General features: G+C 39.2%; 1 protein-coding gene across 1 annotated transcript in view; it reads right to left on the bottom strand.

Annotated features, from left to right (window-relative positions):
- LHX4 (LIM homeobox 4) overlaps positions 1-24,937 on the bottom strand; it is a 97,829-nt gene that overhangs the window by 64,820 nt on the left and 8,072 nt on the right. The gene's annotated exons all lie outside the window — the stretch shown is intronic.

Here is a 24,937-nt window from a genome sequence, read left to right as displayed (position 1 = left end):
CATATACTTTCTATGAAAGGCTGCAATATGCTAATGGATTGCAAGATTGCTGTACATCTGGTTGGATGACAGTAGAGCAAGGCCTGTGCTTACAGTACATGGCAGCTAGTCATATGCCTAGGTCATATACTGTCTTCTGTATACCTGGCCAGTGGCCAGGGGGATATCCATAGGTCTACAGGTACCAAAAAACTGGTAAGAGCTGACTGTACTGCTTTCTTAATTAATTACTTCTTGACTAATGTGCGTATATACAGTGGGGAAAATAATTATTTGATCCCCTGCAGATTATGTAAGTTTGCCCACTTACAAAGAAATTAAGGATCTCTAATTGTTATCATATGTGTATTTTAAATGACAGAGACAGAATATTGACCAAAAATCCAGATAAAAACACATCAAACAAGTGCTATAAATTAAGTTCAGTAAGTAAAATAAGTATTTGATCCCTAAGCAAAACATGAATTAGTCCTTGGTGGAGAAACTCTTGGTGGCAAGCACAGAGGTAAGACAATTCTTGTAGTTGAGGGCCAGGTTTGCACACATTTCCAGAGGGATTTTAGTCAATTCTTCTCTACAGATGTTCTCTAAATCCTTAAGGTTTCTTAGTTGTCGCTTGGCAACGTGACGTTTCAGCTCCCTCCATAAATGTTTGAAAGGATGAAGGTCTGTAGACTGACTAGGCCACTCCATGACCTTATGTGCTTCTTCTTGAGCCACTCCTTTGTTGCTTTGGCGGTATGTTTTGGGTCATCGTCATGCTGGAAAACTCATCCATGACCCATCTTCAGTGTTCTAGCTGAAGGAAGAAGGTTCTCATCCAAGATTTTACAATACATGGCCTCATCCATTGGCCCCTCAATGTGGTCCCTCATAGTCTGTACCTTTAGAAGGGAAACAGCCCCCAAGGCATCATGTTTCCATCTCTGTGCTTGACTGTAGGGATGGTGTTCTTAGGGTCATAGTCAACATTTTTATTCCTCCAAACATGGCAAGTCAAGTTAAAGCCAAAGAGCTAAATTTTGGTCTCATCTCACCCCAGCACTTTCTTCCAATCCCTCTCTGAATCATTTAGATGTTCATTAGCATGACTGTACATGTGTCTTCTTGAGCAGGAGGACTTGCGGTGTTTAAAGGAAGAAAAATGCTGACTATGACCCCAAGAACACCTAGCCTACAGTCAAGCACGGAGGTGGAAATATTATGCTTTGGGGCTGTTTCTCTGCTAAAGATACAGACTGACTTTTCCGCATTGAGGGGCCAATGGATGGGGCAATGTATTTTAAAATCTTGGATGAGAACCTTCTTCCCTCAGCCTGTACACTGCAGATGGGTCATGGATGGGTTTCTCAGTATGACAATGACCAAAAGTATACCACCAAGGCAACAAAGGAGTGGCTCAAGAAGAAGCACATTAAGGTCATGGAGTGGCCTAGCCAGTCTCCGTCTTTATTCCTATAGAAGATTTATGGAGGGAGCTGAAAATTCAAGTCACCAAGCAACAGCTAAAAAACCTTAAGGATTTAGAAAAGATATGTAGAGAAGAGTGGACCAAAATCCCTCCTCAGATGTGTGCAAACCTGGCAACCAACTATAAGAAATGTCTTACCTCTGTGCTTGCCAACAGCGGTTTCTCCACCAAATACTAAATCATGTTTTTCTTGAGGATCAAACACTTATTTTACTCACTGAACTATAACTCAATTTATAACATTTGTATTGTGTTTTTTGGGGATTTTGGTTGATATTCTGTCTCTATACCCTTTGTTTCTTTGTGAGTGGGCAAACTTACAAAATCTGCAGGGTATGAAACAATTATTTTTCCCACAGTATATACAGTGGGGACAGAAAGTATTCAGACCCCCTTAAATTTTCCACTCTTTGTTATATTGCAGCCATTTGCTAAAATCATTTAAGTTCATTTTTCCCCTCATTAATGTACACACAGCACCCCATATTGACAGAAAAACACAGAATTGTTGACATTTTTGTAGATTTATTAAAAAAGAAAAACTGAAATATCACATGGTCCTAAGTATTCAGACCCTTTGCTCAGTATTTAGTAGAAGCCCCCTTTTGATCTAATACAGCCATGAGTCTTTTTGGGAAAGATGCAACAAGTTTTTCACACCTGGATTTGGGGATCCTCTGCCATTCCTCCTTGCAGATCCTCTCCAGTTCTGTCAGGTTGGATAGTACACGTTGGTAGACAGCCATTTTTAGGTCTCTCCAGAGATGCTCAATTGGGTTTAAGTCAGGGCTCTGGCTGGGCCATTCAAGAACCGTCACGGAGTTGTTGTGAAGCCACTCCTTCATTATTTTAGCTGCGTGCTTAGGGTCATTGTCTTGTTGGAAGGTAAACCTTCGGCCCAGTCTGATGTCCTGAGTACTCTGGAGAAAGTTTTCATCCAGGATATCCCTGTACTTGGCCACATTCATCTTTCCCTCAATTGCAACCAGTCATCCTGTCCCTGCAGCTAAAAAACACCCCCACAGCATGATGCTGCCACCACCATGCTTCATTGTTGGGACTGTATTGGACAGGTGATGAGCAGTGCCTGGTTTTCTCCACACATACTGCTTAGAATTAAGGCCAAAAAGTTCTATTTTGGTCTCATCAGACCAGAGAATCTTACTTCTCACCATCTTGAGAGTCCTTCAGGTGTTTTTAGCAAACTCCATGTGTCTTGCACTGAGGAATGGCTTCCGTCGGGCCATAAAGCCCCGACTGGTGGAGGGCTGCAGTGATGGTTGACTTTCTACAACTTTCTCCCATCTCTCAACTGCATCTCTGGAGCTCAGCCACAGTGATCTTTGGGTTCTTCTTTACCTCTCTCACCAAGGCTCTTCTCCCCCAATAGCTCAGTTTGGCTGGACAGCCAGTTTTAGGAAGGGTTCTGGTCCTCCCAAACGTCTTCCATTAAAGGATTATGGAGGCCAGTGTGCTCTTAGGAACCTTAAGTGCAGCATAATTTTTTTTTAACCTTGGCAAGATCTGTGCCTTGCCACAATTCTGTTTCTGAGCTCTTTAGGCAGTTCCTTTGACCTTATGATTCTCATTTGCTCTGACATGCACTGTGAGGTAAGGTCTTTTATAGACAGGTGTGTGGCTTTTCTAATCAAATCCAATCAGTATAATCAAACACAGCTGGACTCAAATGAAGGTGTAGAACCATCTCAAGGATGATCAGAAGAAATGGACAGCACCTGAGTTAAATATATGAGTGTCACAGCAAAGGGTCTGAATACTTAGGACCATGTGATATTTAAGTTTTTCTTTTTTTATAAATCTGCAAAAATGTCAACAATTCTGTGTTTTTCTGTCAATATGGGGTGCTGTGTGTACTTTTAATGAGGAAAAAATGAACTTAAATGATTTTAGCAAATGGCTGCAATATAACAAAGAGTGAAAAATTTAAGGGGGTCTGAATACTTTCCGCCCCCACTGTATGTCCTTGGGAAGTGCTGGTGATGCAGCCATGATCCAGATATCATTCTTTTCTGCTGGCAATGCCCTTTCTTGTAAAAGTGATCCAAGCAGCCAAACAGCCACCCAATTACTTTCACAAGCAGCTGAAGCGGTCCCAACCCCGCTGCGCACCACTGTTTCTGGTTTCTCTTGTCCCACCAGGGAACCCAGAGCCGCTGTGAGTGGTCATGCCAGGTGACCACAGAGACAAAGGAGGGACTCACATTCCCCAATTATCTCTATGGTATTTAAAATCAGAAGGATTTTGTCACTTCTGGTCTTGGTTTTTTGTTTACTGGCTAGTACCTGCTAGTAAAGCAGTCTTTAAAACGGATCCTGGTTTGATCAGCTGCTTTGCAGGGCAGAGGAGAGATCTGGGCTTTAAAGACCCCAGATCTCTGAATAAAGAGAACCTGTCATTGCCTTGCTATCAGAAGGGATGGTGGTCATCCTTTGTGATAACAATAAAGCTGTTAAAAAAAATAAACAGATAAATACAGTGTCAAAAATACATTTAGGTAAAATAAATAATAAAATAAAAAAATAATTTAAATTGCCCTGTCCCCCCATGCTTACGCGCAAATGCGAAAACTGCATGTTGATTTATGCATATGTAATTTGTACGCATATGTAAATGGTGATCGCACCACATGTGAGGTAACGTTGCGATGTCAGGGGGAGAGCACCAATTATTGTGCCAGAACTCCTGTGTAACTCTAAAGTAACCTGTAAAGGCTTTTAAATTGGCGCCTATTTAGATTTTTAGGTACTGCAGCTTGCCGGCATTTTACAGGTGTATGTAATTTAAAACCTTGACATGTTAGGTATGTATTTACTAGGCATATAATCATATTTTATATTTCACAAAAAAAAAGTGGGTATTAAATTGTGTTTGTGTGCACTAAAATTAATTTAAGTGTTTGCATTTGCTAAACTGCTCCGGAAATATTGTGTGACATAAAAGATTACAACACCCACCATTTTATTCTCCGGGGACATTCAGAAAATATATATTTTGGGGGGTTCTAAGTCATTTTCTAGCAAAAAAAATGCAGATTTTTTTTACGCGTATGTGAGAAATGTCAGATTTGGCCTGGTTTTGAAGTGTTTAAAGTGGAGGTCCACACAAATTTGTAAGTTAACCTCCATCGCATTCTTGCCTTGCATACATTGTGAATTTTTTTTTTCAGAGGGGGTACCTGTATATCAATGTTTTCTTGGTTGCTTCCTGTCTCTGACCCCCGCGGGTATGGGGGTATAGTCGTCATATCCTGCGACACACTGTCTCCTGGGAGCTATGTCTCATTCCCAGGAGTCAGTGCAAATGGCCTCCACTAATTCTTGTGAGATTTGGAAACCGGTTTATCTTCATTGCCATCACATCAGGGAGGGAACTTCCGCCACCGCCGCCGCCCGTTGTGATGGCAACATGGAGGTTTATGGTACTCCGCAACATACAAACTGAGCATGCGCTGGAACAAGCAGTGAATGCTGGTAGCTCAGCATCACCATATCCAGGACATTTATGCTTGTGGGCTTCACATGCCCACAAGCAAGATGAAACTTGCCATTACTAATTTTTATAAGTACGTTTTATGTACGAAACCGGACATTGGGGGATTTCATAAAACAAGTGTAACATTTACATATTAACTTATGAATTGTTAAAAAAATAAAATAAAGTACTTCCTGGAAGTGACATTATTTACAATTATACTCTAACATCTCCAAATGCCATTTTAAATATGTACCAGTCAAATATTATATTACGGTATATTATCCTGTAAATTCAGCTAAAAGTTTATGTAAAAAATTCAAAGTTTGTAAAGTAGAAAGCTCTTTATCTTTAATGTGTATAGTGCTTTATATTTTCCCTCTTTACTGTTCAACATACATGTTGATCCTGCCTGTTTCTGTTTCAATGTTTTTTATTACGTTTTTTTGGTTTACAAGATATAAAAGAAATACAAAATTTATTAACAACAGTAATTTGCTAAAGTAACATACACAGCAGCATTGGTACACATAAGGCAACAAGGAACAAAGTTGGACAGCTCATTATTTCAAATAAAGTTCCAGGTAGTTGATCCTGTCTGTTTCAATGTGCCAAGAGCTCTTCCTGTTGCAGGGTGACAACATTGTATCAGTAGTTACAAATTTTACCCAGGGTTGTCACCCTCTCCTCAGCCCCAATGCTGCTAGACTACAAGACTGAATGCTGACATAGCTTTTTCATGGTGGGTAACAACATTTTCGCCTGGGAGGAAGAGGCTGGCCACAATAACACGAGTAGGTCATGTCTGGTAACACCTCCCCTCCCAGGTGACAGTCAGTAGCTCCCTCTTGCTGCTTAAGAGACGTAGTGACCAGGGGCATTAATCACCCCTCTCATTCTGCACACAGAAGTACAATGTCATGCAACAGCTGCTGGTAGTTGAAGTCCAGTGGTCCATTGTAGTATAGACAGAAGAGAAACAGCACCACCAATACTCTCTACCTACACAACAGTCCTTGCACAGTGTCAGAGGCAATAACTGTCATTTAATTGCAGATACAAATGTAAAAGTCATACAATGTTAACAGGGGATCTTTTAGGGTGGTGGAAGGGTCACAGATTTTTGTTTTTGGCATTTGGCATTGTCTAAAGACAATAAATTGTGTGAATATTGCCACATCACATGAAAAGCAAATTCCTGCGCACTTTAAATACTCAGTCATATTCAGATTAAATGAGTAATCGGGAATTTGCATTTCATGTGATTGAATAATTAAAAATAAATTCCACGCAATTTATTGTTTCAAGATTGTTAAATTCTTTAGTAAATCAGCTTCCGTACATCTAATTTATCCCTCTCTTTTTACAAAAAATGAGCGAAGAAACTAAAAGTAGAAAAGCTGAAATCAGCTGGACAAATATGCCAACACTTCTGCTGTATGAGTTCAGCTTTTAACATAGAAGACACTAAAGTCTGGTAATGTTGATGATCTTCTAACTCAGAAAGAATGTGACAAAAATTAGAAATACTTTTAAAAACACCAGTCTTAATGATTAACCTAATGGTACCTTCTTTTAAATGTGTAAGACCATTAGATCAAAGTAATACGAGGAGTTGGTCTGAACACTGCTTAGGGTCTGTGACAGTTTTCATCCATTTATTTTTTTATCAGGAGCCTCCATGACATATATTTAAATGTCCACTATCACCAAGTTGTATTAAGCCCCGTACACACTATCAGATTGTCTGCTGAGTTTTTCCTTCAGATTTACCAAAACCATATAATATGAGGTCAAACCTTAGGAGTTTCAATGTGTATGCAATCAGGCAGAACCTTCTACTACATGGTTTTGGTAAATCCGAAGGAAAAACTCAGCAGACAATCTGATAGTGTGTACGGGGCTTTATGATAACTGCATTCATTTTATAGATACTATTCAGATACTATCCAGTAAATTTTTTTATTTTTTATTTTTTATTTCACTGGCCCTTATTTATGTTTAATCTCTAGGAAATAAGATAAGCAGTGATGTAGTGTAGTGCTCATTCCTCAATTATACCAGTGACATAATCATGTGCACAGTAAATATACAGATATACAAATATCATCACAACATTAGTAACATGTGCTAATTGCTAATGTGCAAAAATAGTGTGAATTATGAAGTGCAAACAATGCATACTAAAGTGCAAATAATAAAAATTTTGCAAAATATATACAGATACATTGTATTCAATCAAAATCAATATTATATATGTTAATAATGTTGTGATGAGACTCGTATACCTGTATACTTACTGTGTTAGTTTTAACACACATTGCACATGATTGTTATGTCACTGGTATAATTGAGGAATGAGCAACTACAGGCCAGCACTGCTTACATTTTTTCCTATATATATATTTCTTTTGTGTTCACCAAAATCTGAGCAGCAGCAGTTTGTTTGTTCTTTTGCCATATAGAAAATAGTATTTTATGGTCCCCTAATACAGTGGTTCTCAACCCTGTCCTCAAGTACCCCCAGCAGGCCATGTTTTGGGAATTTCTCTTGGAAAAAATAGCTGTCCAAGATACCAAGCCATTGACTCTGATTTAAAGCACCTGTGCAAGATAATAAGGAAAAGCTGCAAACATGGCTTGTCGGGGGTACTCAAGGGCAGGGTTGAGAACCACTGCCCTAATATTCCTTGTGGCGCTGTTGTTTTTAATTATAATTTTTACTTATGTCTAATCTCTGTTTATTCAAGTTTTTTTGGGAATGTACAGGGACAGTACAAATGTTATATATATATATATATATATATATATATATATATATATATATATATATATATATATATATAGTTTGAAAGTGTCATATGCATTTAAAAAAGCAAATACACATAAATCAAAGGACTGGTGTAATATCAATAAACGAAAATAACGGCATATAATCCTAACTAGACACCTTGATTACATACTGCCAAAATAGGTAAACATATGGTTACGTTTCTGTCATGTGTTTCCCCATAGTCCTGTGAGTAATCTAAAAATCAGGACGATGTTATGGTAGTTCCTATAATCTTAAGAGAAACTGCATGTATCACTGGCCTTTAGATTTCCCCTGCATTTATATGTAGACCAAGCTGTCCAGCAAACATGACATTGACAGAGTTGGGACATATTATGACACTGCTGATGTGATTTTATTTCCATGTAATGGTTTAAAGCTTCCTAAAAACAATTACTACTGCAATTCTCAGTAGCTAAATGAATAATCTAGCATTACCTGTATACAGAGCCAGGGCAAGGGGCGGGTAGGAGGAGCGGCTACCCTGGGCACTGTGGTGTCATGTGAGGAGGGGGGCAGCTTGAGGAGATTTGGAGGGGGGTTGGGGGAGTGGCAGGGGGTAAGAATTGTGCTAGGAGAGGACGTTTGGGGAAGTGTGATAGGAGTTGTGATTTGGGGGTATTTGTGCTAGGAGGGGAGATCTTTTTTTTTGGGGGGGGAGATTATATGTGCTGGGAGGGGGGATTGGAGGAGGGGGATTTGTGCTGGGTGGGATGTATATGGAGTGGGAGAGGAGAGGATTTGTGCTTGTACTTGGAGGGGAAATTTGAGGGGTAGAGGATTTGTGCTAAGAGGGGGAAAAATGTTTGGGGGGGGGGGGGTTGTGCTGGGGGCATATGAGGAGAGAGAGAATTTGAGCTTGGGTTTTTCCTGGGATGGGGATTTAAGTAGGGGGGAGGAGGGGAATAGGATGCATTAAGGTGAAAAAACATGAGGGTTTACAACCCCTTAAGTCTCTCTACATGCTGACAGGAAGAATGAATGAACTACCACAGTGCTCACAGTGCCATAGTAGTTCATTGAAAATGACAAGCCGCAAAGGCTGATGGACCTTGTAGTTTTCCATTAACAGAGTGCTGTGAATGAGTGATGTGGCTAGGTGGGAGGAGCCTCGCACTGCCATGTTTTTTTTTTTTTTTTGACAGCTAGCGGGTGGAGATGATCCCCTGCTAGCTGGCACAGCGGGGGAGCGGGAGGTGCGGGGGCTTGTGCATTCATAGCATGTTACACCTGAATATGAGTGTAACATGTAACATGTTATGAAAGTTGAACGTATCCTTTCATTTTGAAAATAATTTTGTAATAGAGAGCTGAGAGTCACAAAATAATCTGCTCTGGGTGTCAAATAGACTAGGAAAATGATTATGGTAATGTAACATGAGCTGTAGATGTCATAACTTAGCAGGGGTTCCCTGGCACATGAAAATAATTTCAAGGATTTCTCTGTGATAAAAATGTTGAGTAAAGCTGCTTAAACTCCCAGGCGGTATGATTATTTCAGATTTTTGATGCTCAAAGTGGTACATTCTTTTGCATGGAAATTTGCCATTTTATATTGCAGGCCTGTAATTCTTAGGAAAAACTCGCTTAAAGCGGGAGTCCGCCGTTTTTTTTTTTAAAGGCCAGCACCTACAAATACTGCAGCCGCTGACTTTTAAAATAATGACACTTACACTCCCAGCGCGCCCACGATGTCGGCACCCAAAGCCGATCTCTCGATCATCTCTCGGGTGCTGCCGCCGCCATCTTGGGTATGGGAATCAGGAAGTGGAGCCTTGTGGCTTCATTTCCCGGTTCCCTACTGCGCATGCGCGAGTCACGCTGTGCAATAAGGATGGTCCCCGCTGTCTCTGGGATCCGTGTGTTTCCCAGCAGGCAGCGGGGGACCTTCGGAAAGGGGCGTAGATTCTGCGGAAAGGAGCGTTCCTTCTGCAGAATCTACGCCGGAATTGGGTGCAGATACCTGTACTGTACAGGTACCTGCACCCCCCTCCCCCCTGAAAGGTGCCAATTGTGGTGCCGGAGGGGGGGAGGGTTCCAATGAGCGGAAGCTCTTTAGGGTGGACCTCCGCTTTAAATCTGTCCAAACCAGATTCTAGTAGACATCCCGGGTATGATAAAGTTTGAAACATGAAATCATAAATTATAATATCATAAATAACTATAAATAATTATAACAAATAATAATATAATAATAATAAAAATCATTTAATAATGTAATAAAATCAAAAACACTGAAATTTTGCTCAGTTGCAGAATTATCACTGTCGTTACTTTCAGTGTTTGATGACGAATTTCCCCACAAATCACTATCTCTCAATTCTGCAAGTGTTCTAATTTACTATTGCTGTTTTTTAGCTGGTCTTAAACTGCTTTTTATGTAAAGGGACAATTTTGGTTGCTATGGACAATCTCCAGTTTCCAGGCAGAAAGAACAGTATTTATAATATAAAACTGCATGCAGGTCACTGGAGAAACCACTAGGGACAAAACGGATGTGAAATTATTTGATACAGTAATGTAATCTGTAAGATTACAGTGTACTGTATATATAGTGTGTGCTTCACTTTTTGAATTTGGCATTGTGCTCCGTCCCTTGCAGGGAATGGCGCTGTGATACATCGAGTGGAGACACAGCCGCCGCACACAGCAGGGAGACATTGCAGGATCCTGAGGACAAGATATGTAACTGTACCTGGATCCTGCGATGAGATCCTGAGTGTGGCTCGGGGTTACCGCTTTCGGTACTGAAAATCCACCCCGAGCCACACTCGGAAATACCGCCAGGGAGATTAATGAGTAGCTTCAGGCTTTTCTCCCAACTATGGCGTCTAATGGTCTTTTGATGTGACTAATTAAACCCAGATGCTGTAAAATTATTTAACAAAAATGATCAGGAAAAAAAAATTTTTATCCCTTCCTGCTAGAAGTATGCATATATGTGACAGCACAGAGGTGGGCCTTTTCCCTGCAGCCACAAATATGTATAGCTCTAATTTGCTGGGACTGCACTGTCACTGACTTTATAAATATAGAATTATAGAAAGGGCTCTCAATCGTGTGATTACTTTGACAACCAATCACAGTAGAGCAAAGAACAGACTTGCAGAGAAAGAAGAAGTACAAGAAGCCAGTCAGTTATGCTGCAGTTCTTAATTTTTAATAAGGGCCACATTGACAGGAGGAGAAAACAGTGTGACAAAAAATGAACTCATCGGTTTGCTGCTTCTTTTTTTTTTTTTATTCTCCAGTCACAGGTCTTCTGCCCCACCAGGGCTGTGCTCTCTGAAAGAGCTGTGTAAATACCAGGACTGGATAGACATATAGGGGTTGATTTACCAAAGGTAAATAGACTGTGCACTTTGGAAAGTGCAGTTGCCCTAGAGCTTAGTGAATGAGGGAAATTTTCAGTTTGCAAAAAATACCCAATCACATGCAAAGAAAATTTTAAAAACAGCATTTTTGCTTGCACATGATTGGATTATGGAAGTAAGCAGAACTTCTACTAATTTACTAAGCCCTGGAGCAACTGCAAAACTGAACAGTCTATTTGCATTTAGTAAATCAACCCCATAATTGGCATATGGCCATTAGGACATATTGATCATATAGCAGGTAAAACCACTCCTATATGTATGTATTTTATCTGTGCAGCTTTGTTGGGTAATTGGGATCACCAATTTTCTCATTGTTGCCATCCAAAGAAGAATACAGTTTACATACCCAATGAGTTCCTTTGGGTGGCCAGCATCTAGACAACTCTTCTTATCTACAGTTGTGTGGAACTCTAGGGAACCTCCAGAGGTTGCTTGGGGTTCCTTGAGCAATGAACAACTTCTGCTCTCGGATAAGTAACCACAGACATAAATGATCTTATCTAGCTACCTGTAAGGAAAATGGATGATTCCTCCCAATGATCACAGATCTCAGGAGCAGTTTTCCCCTTCCCACTGACCAATATGCTAATATACCATAAACTATAGCTATAGTAATTATTGCCAGGGATTACCTGAGATCAGAAAGTTATTTCAAGGGTTCCTCCATGTTAGAAAAGCTGATAAAGGCTAGACTATACAGTTTGTCTCAAAGGAGAACAAATATTATAAACAAGCTGAAATACTTAAACCTATTTTTATCTATATTGTATTAAAATTTATATTTTTTATATAATATGGTGTCATTGCGCTTTAAAAGTCCCTTTTAGAAACCTTATATTTTTTATATAGTTTGTCTGTGCATAATACATTTTCTGTCACCAAGATTGTGACTAAACTGGGCCTTATAATTAAAAGCAATGCAAAGAAAAGTGAAGTTGTTATATAAGAACAACACATTTGATTTGATACAGTTTTTTAAAGCATAGTAAAAAATGAAAAATGGCTTGGTAAAACCAGCCATAAATTTGCAATCATGTACTAAGAATTAATCAAACTACTAAAACAACTCCCCTATCTTACAGAAATATAAACATGCATAGTCATATTCCATGAGAGAGGACAACACATTGCCAGCTGGAAAATGCCAATATAACCAACAGCATTTACCTTAATGAAAATATGATAGGGGTTTTCTGCAACGGTGGCAATTACTGCATATCTAGCCTGAGCATTAACCAGTCTTGATGATATATTTAACTCTTAAAAAAATAAAAGGACAAAACCACCTTTTTCTGCAATATTCATTGATTTCCCTTACAGTACTTATTTCCAACTAGATATCCTCAGTCTGATGATCAACATCAGTAAACCTACTTCCTTTGAGCCCAGATCATCCTAGAACCACCCTTTCCTGTTATTGGACAGTGAAGGAAGCAGCACAGTGATGAGCTTGTCTTGGTCACTTGGTTTGGCTTCCTCTCCTCCTATCAGCATGCTTCTTGTCAGCGCATGAGCTGATTGGCTTTTTGTGCTGTTTCTTCCTTTAACACACCAGCCCTTCTGTAGTGGAATTCAGAAATCGAATGCCAAGTCAAATTCATTTACTTATACTGCTTGCATTTAAAAAATACATTTCATGATTTATTAATGACTACATAGACACGTTACATCAAAAGACATGTGTCTTTTATGTACGCTTTGAGTTGTTTTATGTCATTCTGGTACCTAATAGGACAGATGATGAAGATGATTTCAAAAAGGAATATGGGAATATATTTGGAAATTCACTGGAGGGGACTGTAATTGTAAAAGATTAAGAACCCCTATCTAAGGTTGTCTATACCTTTCCAGAGATAAAATACCAGAGAATAGAGATAAATTGGTGCTGTAGGGTACTACTTCCAGGGACAGATACTGTAAATGTTATTGATGTCCTAGGCCACAGCTAACATGACTTCTAAATAATATAAGATGAGTGTATTTCTAGTGATAATGGGTATAAATGTGTTCAGACTTGGTCTGGCTTATCCATCCATTCCGGATCTCTTGCTGCCCAAACTACATTTTTTGGACAACCTAAGTTGACTGGTTGGATAATTCTTACTTTGGCCCCAAGGAACCATGGAGGAATGTCCCTGAGAGGTCCTGCCTGGGTATAAAGCCAAAAGCACTGTCAACCTTTTTCTAACAAAGGTCCATTCTTATTGGTAAGCAGCCAATTTTACTGTACCAAGGTGGTGGTGTCTTTTGTAGATCTTTTTGCATATGGTGATAGATGGTGTCACATATGAGGAGGACTTTACTTTATTTCTTTGCAACATTCCTTGGAAATATATATTTGGAAACATTTTAACACGTTATGTGACCTCATTTGCGTTTTTCATACTAAAAATTGCTAACTGTTCGCATGACTCGGTCTATATGAATATGTAAAAATGTTTAATTAATAACTTTACAAGGAAAAGCTGCCTCCTTGCATACCTGTCACCTGTTGGCTCATACCTGCCTTGCTTAAAGGTAAATCTATCCCTGGATACTTCATAGGCTTTATTAGATAGATCACCTGACATGCAAAGTGGATGTGCGGAGATTGGGGGGAATCCGAATATCAAATGCATGGCCACCTTAAAGTTGAACTCACAGCCTCCCACAGTGCTTGGACAGCAGAACTCATACTGTGGGAGGGAGGAATCACATAAGGAGTCAATCAGTTGTGCTGCACTGCAAGACTCATGCTGATAGGAAGAGAGAGCAGAGTGACAGCAAGATGAGCTGATCTACTGCTTTTTGTTTCACTGTCCAGTCACAAGCTTGGGGAGGAACAAGACCTGTAAATGCAACTGAACTGCAGCAGAGAAAAATCTCCTCCCATATCTGACAGGGCTGCATGGTGTGGCAGAGCTGTGTAAATCTCAGGACACAAGACTGTTTTAGCTGACCATCGGCAGGTAAAACAGCTGGTGTGTATGTATTCCATGTGTGTATTTTTCTATTTAGCTGGAGTTTGGCTTCAATGGCAGTAACATTATTTTAATTTTCATTCACACTCTTCAAATACTGACATTCATCAAAATAGATTGACCAGTGGTATCAGTTGGGAATTGCACTCAGTTTTTCATCAGTCACATCTGCCTATTTGCCGTGCAGAAACAGCTTTTACTAGGAACCTTCATAATCTTAAAATGTTTTGTACACTGAAGAAGATTTCAAACTTCCATTGTCCTTTGGCAGATTGCAGTATATATTGCAGCTTACCAATGCTTAAATGTAGTGCCTGCATTCATTTCTTATATTCTGGCTTTTTCCCTAAAGCTTTACCTGCCTGGTGTACCTGCCAGTAACACACTTTAATGATTTACTAAAATTGGAGAGTGCAAAATGTGGTGCAGCTGTGCATGGTAGCCAATCAGCTTCAAACTTCAGCTTGTTCAATTAAGCTTTGACAAAGAAAAAAACTGAAGCTGATTGGTTTCTATGCAGAGCTCTAACAGATTTTGCACTCTTCATGTACTAAGATGACAACACTTACACACTGAACTGTATCCAAGGATGGGCCCTGTTATTATCCTAGGGCACATGTGTCAAACACAAGGCCCACAGGCCCAATCTGACCCACCAGGCTATTTCATGTGGCTCTTGCACCACTCAACCCACGTCTTCGCCCCAACCTTGTCTCAGCAATTAATAATTCCTCCTACAGATCCTGCACTTCTATGTGCAGCTGCACCACACCCTTATTTCCACCTCCCCTGGTCTCAGCATTCAATAGACTCAGGCAGTTGACTCCAGCCCTCCTCTGGTCCTCCTTCAGACCCTGTACTTTCCTCTTTCCAGCTCTGCCCCCAGCTTCTTCCTGGCAGCAGCAAAAGATAAGGGGGGTGCACTATGACGTAAGGGAGGGGGTCTCTTGACTTCTGATGGTGGGGTGTTCTGGACATCTACTCTTACAGATAGGAGCTGGCCCTTTGAGGGCAACCATAATGTTGATGCAACCCCCAATGAAATTGAGTTTAACACCCTTGTCCTATGGTAAAAAGTGTGTTGGGACTACTGCACACCCCTCTACTGATCTCCATGACATATTAGGTTGTTCTATAGTTCACAGAGAGACCTGGGAACATTACTAACTGATAGCAGTGCAGCAGAGTCAGAGAGAACAGTAAGTTAGGAGCTCACTGGCTTTCTGGCAGCACCGACAGATGTTATTTCACAGTTACCAGGCAGATATAATAAAACACTTTAAACAATATAAAGAAGGAAGCCAATAAGAGAAGTTAATTGTTACATACACTCTAAAGCAGGGATATGCAATTAGCAGACCTCCAGCTGTTGCAAAACTACAAGTCCCATCATGCCTCTGCCTCTCGGTGTCATGCTTGTGGCTGTCAAAGTGTTGCTATGCCTCATGGGACTTGTAGTTCTGCAACAGCTGGAGGTCCGCTAATTGCATATCCCTGCTCTAAAGGAACCCTGCATTGAGACATTGTGGAGGCTTCCATTGCTGGACTATCTTTTTGAAAGTGCCAGTTTCTTGGCTATCTCACAGATCCAGCTGCTTCAATAAACTCTAAATCACTACCAAGAGGAAGTATGCATCTAATCTACATTTTTGTTTCAGGTCAGTGAAAATTTGGAAGCATGAGACAGACAATCAGTATTCTTAGATGAAAGCAAGAAGATAGTCCAAAAATGTTCTCAGTAAAGTTTTCCTATTAGGTCTCATACATATGAATGGTAAGAGGATGAAAATATGCCCAGTGCAACATTCCAGGCATTTCCTTTGCTGGGTGAGCTGTGGGAGCCACATACAGCCTGACATACAAATTAATACATGGCCTTATTCTTGTAAATGCTGGTGCATGTTTCCCAAATGCAGAAGATATACGTTTGGTAGATATAATGTCGGTGCATGTGCAGGTACACACTAACACACAAAAGCATAGTTGTATACAAGATTACTGCCACATTCAGTCACACAGGCTGTATGCAGCACCTGCGACTCCCCAGTCACCAGGAAAAGCCTGTAATTTTACTATGGGCATATTTTCAGCCCCTCACTGTCCATGTGCATAAGGCCTAAAATTAAAATGTATACAGAAATGGTATGATTACAAATAATTAGTAAAAGGCATACACCAGTGAAAACAAAATGTTCAGATGTGATCTCCCTTAATTTTTTATTTCTATGTGATGCTTGGCCAGTGTTGTGTGATTAAACTGGCTGGTTTGTTTGGTGATATTTATGCAGTCATATGAATCTTTTCTATAACAATTCTCAAGTCTGTTTGGATCCTAAAATTGTTCTGTTGTGTCTATACCCAGCTAATCATGAGCCAGCAATGGCCTAACAACCCACATGTCAGTGCCAAATCAAAACTGGGACTCAAGTAAAAGTGAATGATTGAAAATGAGTGCCACGGAAAAAGGGCGGGCCACAACGTCTCTTGGATCACCTGCTCCTGATATTAGGAGGAAACCATAGCAAAAAAAAAAACAAGGTTAACTATAGTAAATGAATAGATGACCGCACTAAGTGATAGCAATAATAATCCTAAAAAGAAAATAAAACACATAAAAAAGTCCTTTGCAGTCCCAACATGTGTTGCGTGCATAAGTGCTTGTGCTAAATAAAGGGTTAATCCGTGCTTCTTAGACTTATGCTCAAACTGGGTGCCCCACATGGATGTGCACTCACTATTATGTCCCATACACACGGTCGGATTTTCCAATGGAAAATGTGTGATCAGATCATGTTTTCAGAAAATCCGACCGTGTGTTGGCTCCATCTGACTTTTTCCGTCTGATTTTCCGACGCACGAAGTTTGAGAGCAGGATCTAAAATTTTCAGACAACAAAATCCGATCGCATAAATTCCGATCGTATGTAGACAATTCCAAAGTGCCATGCATGCTCAGAATAAACTAAGAGACAAAATGTATTGGCTACTGGCCCGTTTATAGTCCCGGCGTACGTGTATGACATAACGTCGTTCAGAATGATCGGAAATTCCAACAACTTTGTGCGACCGTGTGTATGCAAGACAAGTTTGGGCCAAAATCCATCTGAAAAAATCAGACGGATTTTGTGGTCGGAATGTCCGACTGTGTTTAAGGGGCATTAGATGTTGACCAACTATCTCTAGTATTATCAGTTAAGCATGTGGGGAAACTCCTGGATGGATCCGTTGTTGGCACCTCATGTAGTGGATGGACCTCACATGGATAGGTAAAAATAACAGAGGGAGAACCTCATAGAGTAAAACCATTTGAAATTTATTGGTAAAAACAATAGAATGGAATTACACTTATATTATATGGTGCCTAGCATCCTGGCACCCGGTGTGTAAAGCATGTGATTTTTTTAGGGAAAATCAGCCTGCAAATGCTGAAAGACCACTGCTCATGGATTGGCTCGATTCCCAGAAGTGGCGTAGGCGGACGTGTTGCAATGACGCAATCAAGCCTCGATGCGAAGCTCCTGGTGATGGCCCATTGATTGGTTGAAATGCATTGAGGCTTAATCACGTCATTGAGACACGTCCGCCTATGCCACTGAAAGCTAGTCTGAAAACTACATCACGAACAATCATAATGATAATGTCCGTGGGCGAATTAAGTGGCAGGTGACATTTATATATGTATGTATATATATATATATATATATATGTATGTGTATATATATATATATATATATATATATATATATATATATATATATATATCATACATGATTCTTTCCCCCGTTACTTGCCAAATCAAGTTATTTTGTGTGTGTCATGCACGGCGCCTCACCATACTCCTTGGACATGTTGCATACCCACTAAAGACCGATGCAGACCCAGTCACACAACCATTGTCATGGGTATGATTTGTTACCATCTTTTGTCATGTCAATTCATAGCCACTCGCAGTGTTGCCCATACCATGTGTTCGGATCCCGCAGTGGAACTTACGAATCGTTCATACGCGGTTCTTCCCCCCATTAATTGCCAAAACAAATTATCTTGTGTGCGTCATGCATGGTGTCACACCACTTTTTTCGGATACATTGCATATCCACTTTGGACAGATACGGACCCAGTCACACAGACATTCGTTACCATGTTGTCGTGTCAATTCGTAGCCACGCGCAGTGTCACCCATACCATGTCTTCAGATCCCGTAGTGGAACTTAGGAATCATTAGCACTTTTCTCATTCTATTTTCCACAGCAAATTTTGTTGTTTTGCCTCATACAAAGTATTACGCCACACCTTCCCGCCACATTCCGCCACACTCCGCCACAAACCACTCGCATGGCTCACTGTCGCAGATAAAGATTTTTCACCACTCTCTTGATGTTGTACCTATGTCCCCCAGGTCATTCGTTATCTCCCCCTATGGAACCTACGAATCGGACGGATGTTGTCCTTATTCCTTGTACTAACCACTTAGGCGTCCGGTAAAACCGTCAAACAAGCCAGGTGTTTCTATCATTTTCTCACCAACCCAACTCCCTTTTGTTGAGTCCCTGCATCCTCGCAAAACCGTATCAACAGCCTGTCACTCTTGTTGAGACCCTTGCAAATGCAATATCATCTCAGCTACCTCTCACTCATAAAAAAAATTAAAATATATAATATATAAACACAGGCATTTTATGCATTTTCCATTTACTTTTATGGATGTTTGGTTTTGAAGTTTCTCTAAAAATTTAGGCTGGTATACTCACCCGAATACATTAATCTTTCGACCACTTTATAACGAGTCATCTATACGACGCCAGTAGGCCACGATTTTTTCATCAATTGTAATTGGAATATACTGGATCTTATATGTAAATGTTTGGCACCTCCTCCCCCCTTTCTTTTTGTCTATTTATTCATTTGTGCTTTTGATCTCCAGGCATCTCTCTGTGCATCTCCCGAAGAAGCGAGACTCCTCTCGTGAAATGCGTCGAGACTTAGCGCAGCTATCCTAGACTATTGACAGTCATTTCCATGACATATCCAGGTCTCATGGAAAATTAAAAAAAATACCAATATGTTGATGCTTAATATATTGTCTTTTTTCTGTATTACATATTGTTAAAAGTCCCATGGGCGATTTTGTTGTGTGCATACTCCACCCATCTCATACCAGCTCTATTTTTCTTTGTAATATAATATATAAACCCCCCTTTGCCACCACACAGTCTCGGCCCAACAACCTGACACTCGTACGAGACCCTTGGAAATGCAATACCGTCTCAACAGCCTGACACTCGCAGTGACCCATGCGACCACACAATATCGTCTTGAGACAACCTCATACTCGGCACAAAGAGTAAACCGCGCTATTCAAACAAAAAAAAATTTTTTTAAATATCCTATAAGCAGCAACCCTAATCGTAATACTCCGATATCAAACTAAATAAGTGAACAAAGTGAGCTGCGCTAAAAACAAAAAATATATTACTAAAACCTAATCAAAAACCATATCAATAACCATGAGAAAAAAAGCAATATTTTGTGACAAAAATGCAAGTAATGAAATTCAAATAATAAAATTATATATGTGAATAATATCTTGTCATCATATAAGTGAAAAAGATGTATACTAAATCAAAACCAATAATGAAATTAGCATAAATAGTATTCGAAAACAACAAAGGATTTATATATATTGAAACAAAAATTGTCCAAAGAATAGTGTTAGTTCTTCCAAGGTGATATTAAGGTGTAAACACCCACAAATTCCTGTGTGAAAAATAATCCAAACAATCCTCCACCAGTGAGAAGAGGGGCCGCTTACCAGAGTTATAGATCTCAGTGTTAATGAGATCAGCAAAGCAACAGCACAGAAGTTCTGGATGAACCGTCACAGGCACCACACTGCTTCTATCTCCAATACGAAGCCTCCAGTCAGGAAACGAGGGTATCGTGGATCATATAAAAAAATTCAAAAGGCACTCGCATAGCGTAAAACCACTTAGTTTAATGGAATAAAATATAAATTATTACACTCACATGTGTATAGAAGAAAACGATCGTATAAAAAACGAGCCGGCCGGACTCGTGTGCCGCCCGCACTTCCTAGTTGGGCGTAGAACGCGGAGACGTCAGAACGCCTACCTCCCTACGCGCGTTTCGTCACGAACGGACATGTTCACGGGATGCGGGACGACGTTCTGACGCACCGCCTATATACCAAATCATAAACAGACAGCCTCGGTCTGAGCTCCATGTTGTCTCTCAGTCCACCATATTAGATGAGGGAAAAAGGACTGGAATGCCCATATTGTCACCTAGTCCACCATTTTACATGAGGGAAAAAAATGAAAATTGCCCTACTACTACGTAAAACCAGACCTATACCCATAACCATCGAAGTTATCTGAGAACCATGGACTAAAAACACAAAAATATCATAAAAATTCATTGAATATGAAAATTCAATGAATATACCAAAAAAAAGGGGGGGAAAAAAGGGGGTAGGAAAACCATCCCCAAAAATTAATATTAAAAAAAAAATTTAACAATATTAATTAAAATAATATTGATATAAAATAATATTAGATGTGAATAGACACAGGCATAACGATCCAGGTGAGTGGACAAGGGGGCTTATATGGCCAGGATGTATAATGTTTTATATGTCCGAATATTGATACATTATTAATTAAAAAATGTCAGCACAATAGAAAAAATATATGAAGGTACCCCAGATACAGAAACAAAAAATCCCTTATCGGAGACACATGGAACTCACACCAAGTTTACAATCCTAAAAAACAACAGGAAGCCTAAGCTATATAAGCTATTCCAACCAATAATATATTGTTCAAGCATTGTCAATAAACGCATTTACGTCTACTTCAATATTAAGGCCATGAGGGATATAACTTTTTAATTTATGTATCCACATCATTTCAAGCTTTGAAATGCTTCTCACCAAATGGGTTCCCCTCCAATGGGGATTGAACTTGTCAATTCCCAAAAAAATTGTGTTGGTAGGGTCTCTGTTATGTGCCAACAGGTAATGTTTGGAGACCGAATGTTGGGTATACCCCCTACGGATATTCCCAATGTGTTCATTCAAACGCACATGTAAGGCACGTTTGGTCCGCCCTACATACTGGAGGCCACAAGGGCACTCCAGCATGTAGACCACCGCCTCCGAACAACAGGTGATGAAAGGCTCTATGGTGTAAGACTTAGAAGTAACAGTAGATCTAAAGGTGGTACTTCTCCTAGACCGACAGCCATTTATGCTACATACTCGTTGAGACCCTTGCAATCATGCAAAATTGTCCCAGCAGCAGGACACTCATTGGGACCCTTGCGGCCACACAATACCATCTTAAAAACTAAAATCACACATATTGAGACCCTGACGACCATGGAATATCGTCTCAGCAAACCAGACTGAGGCCCTTGCGACCATGCAATATTGTCGCAGCACACCAGATTGAGACCCTTGCAATCACGCAATTTCATTGCAGCAGCCTAAAAGTGACCTTCGCAACCACGTAAATGTCAGCCTATCTCCAGTCAAAACATTCCAGGCACAAACCAGATTACAAACACAACATGGGGGGGCACCCAATCAGCCTCGCATACACGTAGCAACATCCAGTCAAATTACTATTTCCCAAAGACAACCTCTGGATATGACGCTGAGCACATGCACTCAACTCCTTTGGTAGAACATGGAGAGGCCTGTTCTGAGTGGAACCAGTCCTGTTAAACCACTGTATGGTCTTGGTCACTGTGCTGCAGCTCAGTTTCAGGGTCTTGGCAATCTTCTTGTAGCCTAGGCCATCTTTATGTAGAGCAACAATTCTTTGTTATATACATATACTCACATCTGCCCCCCCCTTTTAACAGAGAGACTTAATATATATATTGTCCCTACCACACTTGAGCCAACTTTGGAAAGAAGCCAGGTACCCAAGTTAATCTATCAGACTGATTTGGGCTGTTGAAACCTGTACAGGGAGAGGACATACTATTACATACAGAGAGTGTCCCAGGAAGGTTTCAAATCCATGGCACAGCTAAGTTGTAAACCACAGCATGGTACAACAGCTAACAGCTTAACTACTGTTCTGACTAAATGGAATGACAGTGGAATGTCAGATATCACTCATTGCTTATACAAAATTGTAATTATTACAGTCAATAAATCTTATTCCAAAGCCCAAAATTGCTATATACAGAAGAACATACAGTGTATATTTTTACCTTAAGGCAGTATGTGAAGCCATTTTTCAAATGTTAGTTTTGCAATGGATATGAAATGATTAGGACCTCTTTGTTGTCTGTGTCTTTACATTCTTCCCTAAAAACACAACAGGAAGAAAGTGGAAATCTCCACAAGGCAGGGGAAAATCCCCTCATAGGCAGTTGTCACAAGAAAAGGTGACCCCCATTGGAATATCACTTCCTGTACCAAAGTCAATAGTCATAAAGACAAACTGAGGGGGTGATTCTGCCCAGAGTGGACACAGATGGCAATAAAAATGGAAAGGGGGCTGTTCTCATTCTTTTCACAATTAAAAAGAAAAGTTATGACTTTATGTACACTTTAATTTTGACCCACAAAGATCAGTTTCAACAATAATCAATAAATCATATTTAGTAAAATCATATTTTGCCTTTAAAAATGTTTGCAATTATATTAAGCTACACTTATAATTTGCAGACTCCTATCAAACTCAATATAAATGTCAGGTGTGCAAGAACAAGTGGGATGGTAAAGTGTACATAAACCCTTATTTTTTCTCCCTTTTTGGTCTTATAAAATTGTTTGCTATATGAGTTCTAAAAGTGCAATAAATGCCTGTTAATCCTGCTAGAAATCATGTGAACAAATATCTGAGTTCCCTGCCTGCACTGCACAGTCCATTGGCATTGTTCCCACTATAGAATGTCTACTATCTATGTTATGGAGACAAGAAGAGAGGTTCTGTAGTCCTTAATACTTATTTGAGGGTGATAATGCTGCAACACCAGAAAGTTGTTGCTGGCAGGATCACCAGGTGAAAATAAAGGGGAACAAAAATTATTCTAGCAATCTTTAAGACATAACAATATCATGTGTGTAATGATTTTTAAAGCAGACAATAAATAACACTGGATTTTTTTTTGCCTACAGTTTTTCTTTAATTGCAGTTTTTGAACATCAAAAATCGTTGCACAAAAAGCATATAAATAGTAGTAGTAATAATAATAATAATAATATTCCACTTTACTAGTACTACTATGATTATTTCTATTACTTCTACTATAAGAATAATAATAACAATATTCCACTTTACTAGTACTACTATTGCTGCTACTACTACTACTACAATAATTGTAATAATAATAATGCATTTTACTAGCACTACTATTATTATTATTACTATTACTACAATAATAATAATAATAACAGATTGAACTGTCAGTATTCTATGCCATCTATTATATTGGTGGTGGAGCAGCAGGTTAAACCTTTGGCATTGTCAGACACTGAAGAGATCAAGAAATCACATTTCAGCCCTGGGGTCCCTGAGGAAAGGTTAGCCTTTGCCTTATCTAGAGAGCAACCAATCAGATTCTAGCTATCATTTTTTCCTGTGCAGAAAATGAAAGCTTCTATCCAACAATAAAGCTGGTGCAAAGAAAACAGGAGCAACCAAAAGCTATAGTAAATAGCACAGATTATTTAGAGCTCCTACAATTTACTTCGTTTATTTTATATTATTCTGTCCCCCTACCATGAGGTCTCTTCCTCCCACTTTTACCAAAAATTCTCAATCACTTCTCTTTGAGATTTTAACTACCTTCTCCTGCCATTTATCTGGAGTATTTGATAAGAGAACCTGTCCACTATACTATTAAAATGTATTATTTTTTTGTTGATGTTTATTGTATGCACGCTTGACTTCCAGTATAATTCACTAACAACAGTACACTTATTATGATGTTATATATCACTGTATCATGTATCAGAAAGGAAACAATTATTATATTAAAAAATTGTGTGTGTGTTTGTTATTTTTTTCTAGCACATTAGCCCCTATTTTGCCCCCATATTCTGCTCGCTTATTTACTGCATTCTAGTTTCGTCGAATCATGCTGTTTATAATACAACTTGTCAAAGAGAGGAGATCGGGGGTGTATAAGACTATCAGAAATTTGTTTTAATTAAAATATACTTGCATTTGTGAAATGGGACAAACAAGCGAAGTCTGATATTGTCCAGCAAAGATTATTCCAATAACAACATTTACTAAAACCACCGCAGATTATCGCCCCTTTCTCGTTTCTCAGATAACTGTTATGAATGAAAAATAAGGCCAATATATATATATATATATATATATATATATATATATATATATATATATATATATATATATATATATATATAAAACAGTGCACGTTACAGTATACAGTGTGTTCCACTATAACAACCACCAGATATCAGTAATAACTTATATAAAATAATATTTAATAGTACCCATTTTATATATATATTTATATATATATATATATATATATATATATATATATATATATATATATATATATATATATATATATATATATATATATATATATATTATACAATATTCTTGATACGGCTGCTGTTAATCTGGGAATCGTATTCCTGTAGGTGTGTAAACATATGGTTGGGAAATTATTTTGATTATAATGTTTTTCATAAAATGAATAAATTATAATCATGGAGAGGTCAGTTTCTGCCTAGGAAAAGTCATCTAGACTAGTGGATCTATATCAAACCATACATAAATAA

This window comes from Lithobates pipiens, unplaced genomic scaffold (genome assembly GCF_037356315.1).
Source record: "Lithobates pipiens isolate NorthernLeopardFrog02 unplaced genomic scaffold, aLitPip1_a1.2 Scaffold_23, whole genome shotgun sequence".
NCBI lineage: Eukaryota > Metazoa > Chordata > Amphibia > Anura > Ranidae > Lithobates > Lithobates pipiens.
This window is presented reverse-complemented; position numbering and strand designations above follow the sequence as displayed.